Genomic DNA, 14,023 nt, shown 5'->3' on the forward strand with positions numbered 1-14,023 from the left:
ACAGGAAATGCAGATGTCTTGATTACCTTTCACAATTGTAAATAGCCAGAAATAATAAATTAAAGAATTAAATCACCAGATGCAAAAATTTGTCATAGAACTAGAAATTATAAATATGTTTAGAACTAATAAAATGCAATAATTGAAATTAATAAATCAAATGTTTAACAGCAGAAAAGACACAGCTCAGGAGGTTATTAGTGAAAAAAAAAAGATAAATCTGAATGAAAAATACAGGTAGAGGCTCAGAGTGAAAAAAAGAGAAAATTCACAAAAATAATATAAGGGGTATATGGAATATGGTGAGGAGGAGAAATAACAAACCACAAATTCAAAAAGAACAGCCCCTCCCAAAAGCAATTACAAAAACAAAACAAAACAAAAAAACACCTAGCCATGTGATAGAAAAAGTGCTAAAAAGCAAAATCAAAGAGAAAATCTAAAAAATGCTAGGGTAAAAAAGGTATCATGGATGTCTTGGGTTCCCAGCTGCTAAAACATATACCATATGGCTTAAAACAACAGGAATTGATTGACTCCCTGTTCTGAGGCAAGGAGAAGTCCAAAACTGAGGCATCAGAAAGGTGATATTTTCTCCCAGAATACTGCAGTCTTCTTGTGCTGGCTGCTGGCAATCCCTGGGTCCTTAGCTTTTCTGTCACACAACAGTGCACATGCTGATATCCTCTCCCTTCTTTTCCAGGTTACATTGATTTCTAGCTTTCCCACATGGCTTTCTCTTCATAAAGCCTCCAGTAATTGGATTAAGGCCACACCTTAATGAAAAATAACATCTTCAGAAGGTCCTACATACAGTGGGTTCACACACACACAGGAATGGATTAAGATTAAGAACATGTTTTTCTGGGGTCCGTAATTCAGCCTAGCATAATGAGCATCAGTAAATTTAACAGCCGACTTTTCAACCAAAAATAAATAAATAAATGCTAGAATATAAGGGAATATCTTCAAATTGCTAAAAGAAAATAACTGCCAATATTGAAACCAGGTATCCTTCAAAATAAAAAGTGAAGAAAGATGTTTTTAGACAAAAAGAAGCTGAATGTCACCAGTAGGCATATGACAAAGAAAATACCAAAGGGTGTTCTTTAGGAAGAAGGAAAATGATCATGCAGATGCTTGGAGATGTGAAAAAGGAATAAAGAACAGCGGAAAGGTTAAATGTATGGTTAGTCCAGATTACTAGAGTCCTTTAAAAGCAAAATGAAATTCAGATACACATAGAAAAAGCCATGGGATGAAGCTGGAAGTCAATGAAACCCAGAGGAGAAATGAGAAGACATTGCTGTGTGCACTGCAATGTTACTGAAAAACCCAAGGACTAAAGATTGCCAGCAGCCAGCCGCATAATGTCACAGTCCTTGAGGACAAAGCTTTGTGTTTCTGATTCCTCAATTTTGGACTTTTTCTAGCTTCAAAACTGTATACCAATAAATTCTTGTAGTTTAAGCCAATGCATTGTATGGTATTTGTTTTAGCAGCTGGGAGACTTAACACTCAAGAGAAATGAGGATTTATATTCACAAACAAAGACATGTATACTATGGCCAATTGATTTTTGACAAGGGAGTCAAGTCCAGTCAAATGGGAAAAAATAGTATCTTCAACAAATGGTGCTGGGAAAATTGGATATCTGTATGCAAAAGAATCAAAGTGGATCCCTTCTGTGAAGGAAGTCACAGACATCTGTTAAGCTTAAGTGTCTGTGATGGTTTGAAGCTGTATATACACCAGAAAAGATCATGTTCTTTTAATCCATTTCTGTGGGTATAGACCTATTGTAGGTAGGACTTTTGATTAAGTTATTTCAATTAAAATGTGACCTGCCTCATTCAAGGTGGGTCTTAATCCTGTAACTGAAGTAAGAAGATAAAAGACAGAAAAAAGCCCCAGAGAAGCTGATAGATAAGGGCACACACAGAAGCTCGGAGAGGAAGCCACTGAAGCCAGAAGCTGGAAGCAATGAAACCCAGATAGAAAGGAGAGATTAGCAGACATTGCCATATGACTTCAATATGACAGAGGACCTAAGGATCACAGGTAGCTGGTCTTTGGGGAGAGGATATCATCTTGTTGTTGCCTTGACCTTGATCTGGACATTTTCATGGCCTCAGAATTGTAAACTTGTAAGTTAATAAATCTCCTTTGTTAAAAGCCTGTCCATTTCTGCTGTATAGAATTTTGTCAGCTTTAACAAACTAAAACAAATTTTGGTACCAGAAGAGTGTGGTGTTGAGATTGGAAATACCAAAAATACTGAAATGGATTTGTAAATGGATAAGGGGAAGATTCTGGAAGAAATGTGAAGTGCTTGATAGAAACAGTGTCCATCCTCCAGACTTCACCTACCCCTGCCTCTTTCTCTTAGGAAGTCACAAAAATGAGCTAAGTAGTCATCCTCTGGCATTCCACTACTTCCACAGCCTTATCTACTGTGTGCCATTCCATAACCTGGGGGTGATGTTAAGTTTAATGTAAAGGCCCTACCAGACCATAAACATGAAAACTGAGAACAAGCAGCCCCAAATGCCTATTGGAACAGAAATTTTCATGGTAGGGTAGGGTCCTCTCCCCATGAGATGGATAAATACCACACTTAAAAAAAAGTATGGATTTGTCTTTCTTCTCTGGTGCCAAGTGGGACATGTGGTGCTGTCATCTCTTTATCCCAACCTGGAGCAGTTTCCAGCCACCCTTGGAGATGGGTCATGTTGTGACTTCTTCCCTAGCTCTTTTGGACTATGTAAGTGACAAGGATGTTTGCCCTCTCTGGACTTTTTATTCTGTACAATAAAGAGATCATTTGCTAAAAGTGTCTATTGTGCTCTGAACCTGTGTCCCCTTGATGCACTGTTGTAGTGCCTCACACCATATACACAAATTAATTTGATATGGATCAAATACCTAAATCTAAGGAAAAAAAAGCTATAAAAGTCCTAGAAGAAAACATAGGGAAACATCCTCAAGATGTTAGGCACTAGGGTCTTAGACTTTATACCAAAAGTACAAGCAACAAAAGAAAACACAGGTAAATGGGACTTCATCAAGATCAAGAACTTTTGTGGATCAAAGGACATTATCATGGAAGTAAATAAACAGTCTACAGAATGGGAGAAAATATTTGGAAATCACATGTATCATATGGGTTTAATATCCAAAATATTAAGAATATTAAGAAATCCTTTAACTCAACAATAGAAAGAAAAACAACCTAATTAAAAAAATGGACAAAAGATTTAAATAGGCATTTCTCCAAAGAAATATACAAATGTCTGGTTAAGCACATGAAAAGATGCTCAACATCACTACCATTGGGCATATGCAAATCAAAACCACAATGAGATCACTTCACATCTACTAGAATGGTTTACTATAAAAAAAAAGAATAATAAATGTTGGAGAGGATGTGGAAAAACAGAAACACTTGGTCATTGTTTGTGGGAATGTAAAGTGTTGCATCTGCTGTGGAAGACAATTTGCAGGTTCTTCAGAATGTTAGGTAAAGAATTACCATATGACCTGGCAGTCCCATTTTGAAGTACATACCAAAAAGAACTGAAAGCAGAGACGTGAACAGATATTTGCACATCAATGTTCGTAGCATCATTACTCACCATAGCCAAAAGGTGGAAACAATTTAGGTATCCATCCACAGATGAAGGAACATATACCTATAATGGAATATTATTCAGCAGTATAAAGGAATCAAATTCTAATACATGCAATAACATGGATGTATGTTGAAGACATAATATTGAATGAAATGTCAGACAAAAGTGCAAACATGGTATGAAATTACTGATATGAAATAATGAGAATAAGCAAATTCATAGAGTCAGAAACTAGAATATAGGCTACCAGGGGTTGGGGTGGAGTATTGGAAATGGAGAGTTAATGCTTAATTGGTATAGAGTTTCTCTCTTTGGGGTGATAGAAAAGTTCTGGTAATGGATGTTGGTGGTGGTACCACAACATTGTGAATTTAATTAACATCACTGAATTATATATATATATATATATATATATATATATATATATATATATATATATAATAGTGGTTAAAATGGGAAATATTAGGTTGCATGTATGTTACCAGAATAAAATTTGGAAAAAACATAGACTTGTACAATAGAAACAGTGAAGCCAATTACAAGCTATGGATTATAGTTAATAGTATAATTATAATAATAATTTTGTTTCATTAGTTTTAATAAATTGCCACACAAATGCAAGGTGTTACAGGGAAAACTGTGTGTGTGGGGGAGGGGAGGGGCTAACATGGGATTTGTGAACTTTCTGCATGATTTTTGTACAAAACTACAACTTTTCTAATAAAAAAATGTTAAAGTTATAGAAACTTTAAGCATAATAGTCAAACACTAGAAATAATATAAGTTCCTATCAATAGGATGAGGCAGAAAATTGTGATTTATTAATTCTTTCCAACATTGTATATAGTAATGAAAAATATATAGAAAGCTGCTGCAACATGCAAATTGGGTGGCACTAAAAGTCACAATTCTGAGTCAAAGAAGATGGATACATGAGTATATACTATATGTGCCAGTTTGGATGTATTATGTCTCCAAAATGCCATTATCTTTGATGCAGTCTTGTGTGGGCAGGAAACGTATTGGTGTTGTTTCCATGGAGAAGTGGTCACTCAAATGAGGGCAAGATCTTTCATTGGATAATTTCCATGGAGGTGTGGCTTCGCCCATTCAACATGGGCCTTGATTAGTTCACTGGAGCACTATATAAGCTCAGACAGAAGGATTAAGCTTGCTACAGCCAACAGGGACACTTTGTAAAATGCGTGGAAGCTGAGAGAGGAGGTGAAGCTTACAGAGACATTTTGGAGACGGCCATTGAAAGCAGGCTTTTGATCCAGAGAAGCTAAGAGAGGACAAATGCCCTGAGAACAACTGAGAGTGACATTTTGGAGAGATGCTGAAGCCTAGAGAGGAACGTCCCCAGAGAAAACCATTTTAAAACCAGAACTCCGGAGTAGATGCTGGCCACATGCCTTCCCAGCTAACAGAGGTTTTCCAGACACCATTGGCCATCCTCCAGTGAAGGTACTCGATTGCTGACACTTTATGGCCTTAAGACTGTAACTTTGTAACCAAATAAACCCTCTTTATAAAAGCCAATCCATTTCTGGTGTTTTGCTTAAGGGCAGCATTAGCAAACTAGAACACTATATGATTCCATTTATGTGAATTTCAAAACCTGTCAAAACTTTCAGAATGAGGTTACTTTTTGGGATGGGAGGTATTGACTGAGGACATAAGGAGCATGGATGTATACATATTTATACATCTATTGAGGTGTTTACTTAAGATGTGTGTTTTAGTATGTTATGCTTAAATAGAAAAATAAAAAATAAATTAATCTAAATTAAAAAAATAATAGATAACTAATTACTCATGATAGCAATTTACTTTCAAGAAGAGGTAGAAGATAATGAATTTAAAAGTGGCATCACAGTGGTTTCAGGGATGCTGGCAATGTTTTATCTGTGACCTCCTTGCTGACAATTTTTCAAGACTTACAGAGAAATTTTTACCATACCATAAATGAAAAGAAAAGCTGGAAAGTTTATACTATGATGCTTTATTATGTCAATGACTTGCATGAAAGTTGTGGCATACTGTTTACTTGATTTAAAAATAATTCAGTGGTATAGATCTGTAAAATCCCTTCATAGCATTTTCTATGCTATTGATGACATTTTACAGATCAATGGTCATTCATTGCAAAGAAAAGATATATTCAATTCCCACATCTCCATTGAGTTTGGTGAGTAAAGTGTTCTGGATAATTTGATGATCTGGGTGACTGAGAATTAACTAGGTATACAGTAATGCTACTTTTCATTATTTTATTATTCAGGTATTCTGTGTTTTTGTTTGTTTGTTTGTGTTTGGTTTTGAACTATTCAATGAAAAGCTACCATGTGGGGAAAAAAGGCAATTCTGCAAGTTCTTTATTTCAGCCTAAACTGAAATGGTTTTAATGTAAATGGCATGGCTACTTCTCAAGGATTGGGGAAATGTGTTCAGTTAAAGCATTTAGGCAACTAAAACTCTTTCTATATGTATAAATATTCATTTGTTCATTCAACACATTTTTATGCACCACTAAATATGAGAGGGATTGTTTTAGGCAATGCAGATGCATTAATAAGTAAACAGCAAGCAATTCCTTACTTTGTGGAGCTTACAGTCTTGGTATGTCACATAAACAAATAGAAGTACTCTAAGTCAGAGTGAGAAAAGCTATGAAGAAAGATGAATCAGCAAAGGGGTTTAGAAGATGTGGATATGGATGTGCATGTAGAGTTGTGATTGAAATGGGATATTCAGAAGACTTATTGAGAATGTGACATTTGCCAGAGACTTAAAGGAAAAGAGAGAACAAACCACGACAATATTAAGGGGACAAAATATAGGGGTATATTCTTCCAGGGAGAAGGAAAGCAAGTGCAAAAAATCTTAGGCAGCAATGAGCTTAGCATACCTATATGGCTGAGGCCCAGTGAGTGATGGGGAGAATGATAGAAGATGAGTTCTGCAAGGTAGTTGGAAGGAAGGGTGTGCTTTTGGACATATCACAAAGTGCTGCATAAGCTGTTATAAATATTTGACTTTTACTTTAGGTAAGGCAGAAACTACTCTCAAGTTCTGAGCAAAGGAATACCATAAATTGACTTGCATTTTTAAATGATCACACTAGCTGCTCTGTTGAGAATAGATTGAAACAAAGTGCTCTAAAGGCAGAACAAAGAACAGCAGCTCGGAAGCTATTGCAATATTACAAGTGAGAGATGATGGTATCTTCAGCCACACAGGTAGCACTAGAAGAGGGAATAAGTGATAGGATTCAGGATGTGTTTTGAAGGTAGAGCCAGCAGTATTTGCTGATCTGTGGGAATGAAGGTTGACTCCAAGGTTTATAGCCAGAGCAACTGCTAGGCTGAAGAAGATGCTATGCATCTGATTGAGGGAGAAGAGAGGAAGGGCACGTTTGAGGGTCATTTTAAGATGTTTTCATTGTTATTCCAAATGAAATTGCATCTTCTAGGAATTTCTGTGCAATATTAAGTGTGTTTGGGTAATAATTATGTGTTTGGGTAATAATTATTTTAAGTTACTTAGTTGAGGTGATTCAAATTAATTTAGACCAAATTGAAACAGGAAACTAATTTCTTGAGCTTCAATTTTCTGATCTGTATAAAATGTTACTGTGAGAAAGCATTTGACTCATAGTAGGTACTCTCTAATCCCTTTGACATTTAAGGACTTTTATTTTTTATCCTTATTGTTCAGTTCATCAAGAAAAATTTCCTGCTGAAGAAATACAGCACAAACTTTGAAGAACACATTTCCTGTTCACTAAACTGAAAAAAAAAAAAAAAAAATTAAAAAGAAGAAAGAAAGAAGTTAAAGGAAAGGGAAATGAAAAAGAAAGGATGCACAGATGTGACCAGAATTCTGCAAGTTGTTCCAAACCCAGGTGTTTTTTTTTGAATTACAGGGAAGTATGTTTCCATAATTTGGACCACAACATACAGACCAATGACTGAAAATGGATATTCAAATTAGATATTAACAAATATGTTATGCTGGCAGTGTTGTAAAATTATAATGTTATGAACTATTAGTTATGGAGTGTTTAATAGGCACCAGGCTTTGTGCTAAGCACTTTCATGGGTTTTTTTTATTTATTTCATGCAACAGACATAATTTCCCCCAGTTTTATGAATTAAAAAAAAAAAAAAAAAAAAACTGACAAGGAGGGGCTACATAGTGTATAATGCAGCCAATGAGTGCTAGAGCAGAAATTTAAAGTTGTATTGAATCTTAGAAATTGATTCTCAAAATACATCATTTTAATAGTGATATGAGTAGTGGCAGCATAGGAGATTGATTTTCCTATTTAATTTTTGATGAATTTTAGATTTTTTTTAACAATAAGCACATTCTATTTTAATAACTAAAAAAAAGTACAACTGAAAAATAAAATTCTTATAAATATTATACTTACATTTATTGTAGCCTTTTGATTTGTTAAATGACATTTTAAAAAAATCACAGTATTATTATTTGGACGTGTTCCAAACATAAGCTCCAGATTCTTTTGGAATTTTTCAATCTGTGTCTCAGCTTTTGAAATATCCTTTGATTAAGGTCTTCCCTGCTTCGATTTGCACTGGCCCTGAAGTAACTTCTTTGATTGCTGTTTCTATTAGAGTATTTAGAAGCCCTTTATTTCTCCTTAAGAAGTTTTCACCTGTTCTACTCACTCCCTTCATTTCTTTCAGGACTATTATTCTCTTATATGACTTTCATGGCTTATTGAACCTGATTTTTATTCCATTTCCTGGCTCTTTTTCCATTTTAAAACAGACAGTCTTCTCTGTTCTATTTCCTATCTTTCTATTTACCCACTGTGGCATTTCCCTACTCCCAAATATTTTCCTGAATTCTAGAAACAGTCTGCACAACCTGTTAAGTAAAATAAACTTATAAAGTGTTTTCTTGCTAGCTCTGAACCTAGCCTTTAAAGCAGTTAGCCCAACTAATCTTGTAAACAAAGCAAACCCTTTCCATGAGGTAATCTAAAGTTGGTGTGGCTTGGAACTGAAATACAAAAATATTATTTTGCTGTATCAAGTAAATTCCTGACTATACGTTTTGAAATATGGGGATAAAGCAAATACATCACAAAATCTTAGTGTTGGAAGAAGCCCTGAATGCCATCAAGTTGAGGTCCAGTTGCCCAACTGATGTTTGTATCACTCCAGCACTTTGCTACGTGAGCGATCATTCAGCCAAGGCTCAGAAAACTAGTAAACACCAAGCAGATTTTCTTGTTGCACAGGTCTTTCTGTTAAACGGCTCTTTCTTTATGCTATTTTGTAAATTGTCACTCTACAGATTTTAGCTATTAATTACTCGTTCTCCAAGAATTCTTACATGGTGGTTCTAATCCCTTTTCTTCATGAGAGCTTTTAAAGTGTAAAAGACAGCTATTTCATTCTCTATTAGGCTTCTATTAGGCTTCCAATATCTGCCCCGTTTGTCTGATCATCATCATTAAAATCTGTGAAACAAAAAAGAAACCCCCCAAAACACCTTTATATATCTTATTATAACTTTGAGTCTAACCTGATGGAATCTTATACACATATTTATTTAACTGAATGGGTATAGAATTTCATTTACAGTTATAACATAATCAGAGCAACATTACTTGTGATGAGAGACAAAGGGAAGGAAAATTTTTACACATTACTTTAAAATGTACTTTTAAAAAAACTACTTGATGGCATACATCAAAGGAGTTTAAGAATAAGTTGATGCTATTTCAGAGTCGGTTACTACTTCTGAAAACTCATTGAAGACAGGTAAATGGCCTGAAGGTAAAGATAAAAATATGGAACATGGTGTGTACATGTGTATATTCCAAAACAGTTTCAAAATTAGTTTGGAAATTATATACCAATTAATCTGATGTTATATTTACTGAGCTCCTAGCATGATACAGCAAGCAATCATTCCATTTGCAAAGAATTTGAAAAGAACGTGTCTTAAGGAAACTATCAGATCAATAGAGTATATAACAGTGCAAATTCACAAGGCAAAGGGAATAAGGAATATGATACAGAGCTATACATCTACCTTTACATTCTTTTCATCATAGTTGAGGGTAGGTTAAGACTGATCTTTAGTGCTTGATGGGCAGCCATGCAACAGCAGAATGTTTTCCGGTCACAGGATATAATTTAGTATTTCAATCAATGACTTTCCAATTTGCATGGGTTTGTAAGCTCACTAACTTTGCACAGAAGAAGCTGAAATGGTAGAAGTAATTCCTTCATTTGTTCCTCTTAATAGCTCTTTATTAGTCAGCAACTCTATACCAGGCTGTGTAATAGATACTAGGAATTCAGTGAAGAAAGACTTTCAGCTATTAAAAATATGATATTATCAGGGAAGATATAATCAAATAGAATCTCATTTACAGTGGTAATAAGTGATAAAGAATAAGAAGAATTGTATGTTCTGGGAGGGTGTGATGGGGAGGGTATGTTCTAGGGAGTGAGGACAAGCTTCCCTTAGAAAGTAACACGGGAGCTGACATTTGGAGGATGATAGAGGCTGGCCAGCTGAGGGGGGCAGGGGATAGCATATCAGGACGAAGCAACAGCCAGAGCAAAGGCCCCGAGGAAGGAATGAGCTTGGCACATTTGAGAGTTTGACAGGTTAGTGACTGGATGCTAGTGAGTGAGGTGCATCATTTTGGTGGAAAGGGCAAGTGAATATCCTATAGCTAATTTTTGTGCCATATAACTCTAGTCTAAGTTTTCAAAATTAAATGTTTTTATTATGGTGAATGCAACTGTTTCCTTTTGTTCTACATTTTATTCATTTCCTATTTCTCTCATTTTATTGATTAATTTTATCAGATATGTCCATTTTTTAAATGTTTTTAAGTGACTTTTTTAATATTAATAATCTCTGTTTTTAAAGTCTCTATTGTTTTAGTTTCCTAGGCTGTTTAAAGCAAATGCCATGAAATGATTCAGCTTAAACAATGAGAATTTATTGGCTTACGGTTTTGAGGCTGAGAAAATGTCCAAATCAAGGCAACATGAAGCTGATGCTTTCTTCCCAAAGACTAGCTACTGATGATCCTTGGCTCCTCTGCCACATGGCAAGACACATGGTGGCATCTGCTGGTCTCTCCCTTCTCGTCTGGATTTCGTTGATTTCAACTCTGTGATAATTTGAAGCTGTTATATACCCCAGAAAAGGCCCATGTTCTTTTCATCCATTTCTGTGGGTGTGACCTTTTGTGGGTGGGACCCTTTAATTAGGTTATTTCAACTAAGATGTGACCCACCTCACTCAAGGCGAGTCTTAATCATCTCATGGATTCCTTTAGAGGATAAATGACACACAGAAAACCCAGAAAAGCTGAAAGAGGTGAAATTAAGAGAAGCCCAGAGAGCTCCAAGAAGCCCAAGAGAAGGTAAGAGACAAAGACACACCCAGAGAAGCTGAGAGAGGAAGCAACTGAAGCCAGAAGTTGAAAGAAATGAAACCCAGGAGAGAAGGACCAGCAGACACCAGCCATGTGCCTTCCCATATGACAGAAAAGTCCTGGATGCCAGCAGCCTGGGTTCAGAGTCCAGGTATCACCCTACTGATGTTTTGAGTTGGACATTTTCACTGCCTAAAAACTGTAAAGTTGTAAATTACTAAATCCCTATTGTAAAAGCCAACCCATATCTGGTATATTGCATTCCACAGCTTTAGCAAACTGAAACAAGCTTCTTGTTTCCATGGCTTTCTCACTCTGTCTCTCTGTGTATTCATTCCATTTATAAAGGACTCCAGTAATGGGATTAAGACCCATTCTGAATGAAGTGTGTCACACCTGAATTGAAGTAGTCTTATCAAAAGATCCTACTTACAATTGGTTCACACCTACAGGAATGGATTAGATTTAAGAACAGTTTTTTTCTGGGGTACATGCAGCTTCAAAACACCATACTGCTTGCTATCAATTTCTTAGGAAATAATATAGGCAAGTTGGATACTTCCAAGTATTGTTAGGCATGTGGGGAACAAAGGATCATTATGCTGCTGGTGGGAGTCCAGTATGGTATGATCCCTTTGGAGAGCAATTGGGCAACAAATGAAATTATCAGGGAAGATATAATCAAATAACGGATGTACATTGTGTGTAGAAGTAGAAGTAGAGGCAGCCACTAGGATGTCGCTCTGTGAAAGCATTGCCATTGTCATGCCTGTTCACTGCTATATCCTGCCCTAGTACAGAACCCAATGCCCCATAAGCATTCAGTAAAAGTTTGTTAAACAGGTGAGTGAACCAAGTGGGATTGGCTGAGTGACATGAGATAAAACACAATAGAACATTCTGCAGAAGTTGGTTACAAGCAACAAACCAGGTATGCACACAGCAATATGGATAGACATTAAAAACTTATTGCTGAATAAAAGCAGTAAGAAACAATTCTTTACACTATCATTTAATTAAACTAAAATACAAACACATGCAAAGCAACACAATATGTAGCTATGTTTTATAAGAATACTTACAAATTAAGTAGTGTAAGGTAAATACATTTCTTCTATATCTTAAGTGAACAATTTCAACATGAAAAATTCCTACACAACTGTGCTTTATAACGTTTGAAGGTCTTTCCATGTTTTCTACAATTAAATGATATGGATCAAAAACATTAACATAGTTTTCTGGGAAAGCAGTGAATGGTAATGAGGAAATGGATAAAAATAAATACTTTTAAATAAAAAGAGAAAAGTGTCTTACATGGACTGATATTTCCTGTGAATAATTCAACCCTTTGCGTTTGAATCCAAACCAAATAAAATGAATACCGGAACAAATGGAATAAGGTGGAATTTAAGAGGTAGGCATAACCTGATTATTCTTGATCTAAAGATTAAGAATTTTTTATTTTCTTTCAGATGCAATGTAACCATTGGTCTATATTAAAATATTACCCTTTTGGTTGTGTGGATTCTAGACAAGAACAATAGAGAATCTAGAGGGACTAGATGGCAATGGTCCTGGAAGAGATGACAGCAGGCTGGATCAGAGAATTCTTGCAGAGATATTTTAAGAGATCATGCTTTACCTGGGGGCCAAATGACCCCCACCCGAGTAAGTCATCTGCGGAGAAGGGTGGAGCCACCAACCCACCCAAATGCACTATCTATCCCAGGCACTGCTCTGGAAAGAAGGGAGGGTAGGAGAAAGAGCACCGAACAAGGAAGGGGGAGGTGAGGAAAGTAAAGCTTATCTATAAAGCCAAATTGCCCCACATTGTGGGACCTCTTGCCTCTGACCTTTCTTTTCTTGTGACAGTGCCTGCATGCTCTTTCACATGTGTACCTAATAAATTTTCTATCTGCTTATTCTTAAAAAAAAAAAAGGAGAGAGTTCACGCTTTGACTTCTGTTTAGATTTCAGTCAGATAAAAACAATATTAATTTTGTTGAATAACTGACATGGAGAAATTAGATATGTATTTCTGAAGTTTTAATGACTGAAAGAAAAATCAGAAATGCTTGCATGATTAAGTAGCGTGAGGTAAATACGTTTCTTTTACATCTTAAGTGAACAATTTAAGTGAAAATTCCTACACAACTGTGCTTTATAAGCCTTGATGTTCTTTACATGTTTTCCAATAAAGATTCAATTTCTAGAAAATTGAGGCTGATTTTCCTCAGGATTTCATCCTTGATCCTTTTTTGGTCCCTAACCTTCCCTTTTCTAACTTCTCCAATTTTCTTCCTCAGCAACCTGGTTAAGTGATTTCAAATACTATCTATAGATTACTCTCTCCCAAGGTAATATCTCTGCCTAAATCCCTACTCTGGACTCAAGTACTATGTATTCAGCTCTTAAGCTATTACCTACAATTGAATGATTTATAGACACAGCAAATAAAAATATCCATAACAATTGCTTTCCTCCATTCCCATAAATGCCACCCAGAGCTGCATATCTTGTTATACCAAAAACCTGGATTCAGACTTGGGTAAACTTTACACATACTGTATGTCATTTTGATAATTTGGGGGAGGAAAGAAGCCTATTACATCAGTACCTTAAAGTTCATTAGATTAAACATTAACTTCTCCAACAAGATGGTGGCTTCTTTCCAGAGTGCTAGTCTTTGGGAAGAAAGCATCACCCTGGTGACACCTTGATTTGAATTTTTTTCCAGACTCAAACCATGAGCAAATAAATTTCCATTGTTCAATCTGACCAATTTTATTGAGCAGCTTGGAAACTAAAATGACAGGTGAAGGGACCTATCTTCCTCTGTAATAGGAAACACAAAGGAGAATATGAGTGCAAGTAGGTGTGTTGATATTATGGTAGCATGCTCTGGGTTGCAAACACTATTATTATAACTGCAATGTTCTGGATGCTTCAG

Source organism: Choloepus didactylus, chromosome 5 (genome assembly GCF_015220235.1).
Source record: "Choloepus didactylus isolate mChoDid1 chromosome 5, mChoDid1.pri, whole genome shotgun sequence".
In the NCBI taxonomy this organism is placed as follows: domain Eukaryota; kingdom Metazoa; phylum Chordata; class Mammalia; order Pilosa; family Megalonychidae; genus Choloepus; species Choloepus didactylus.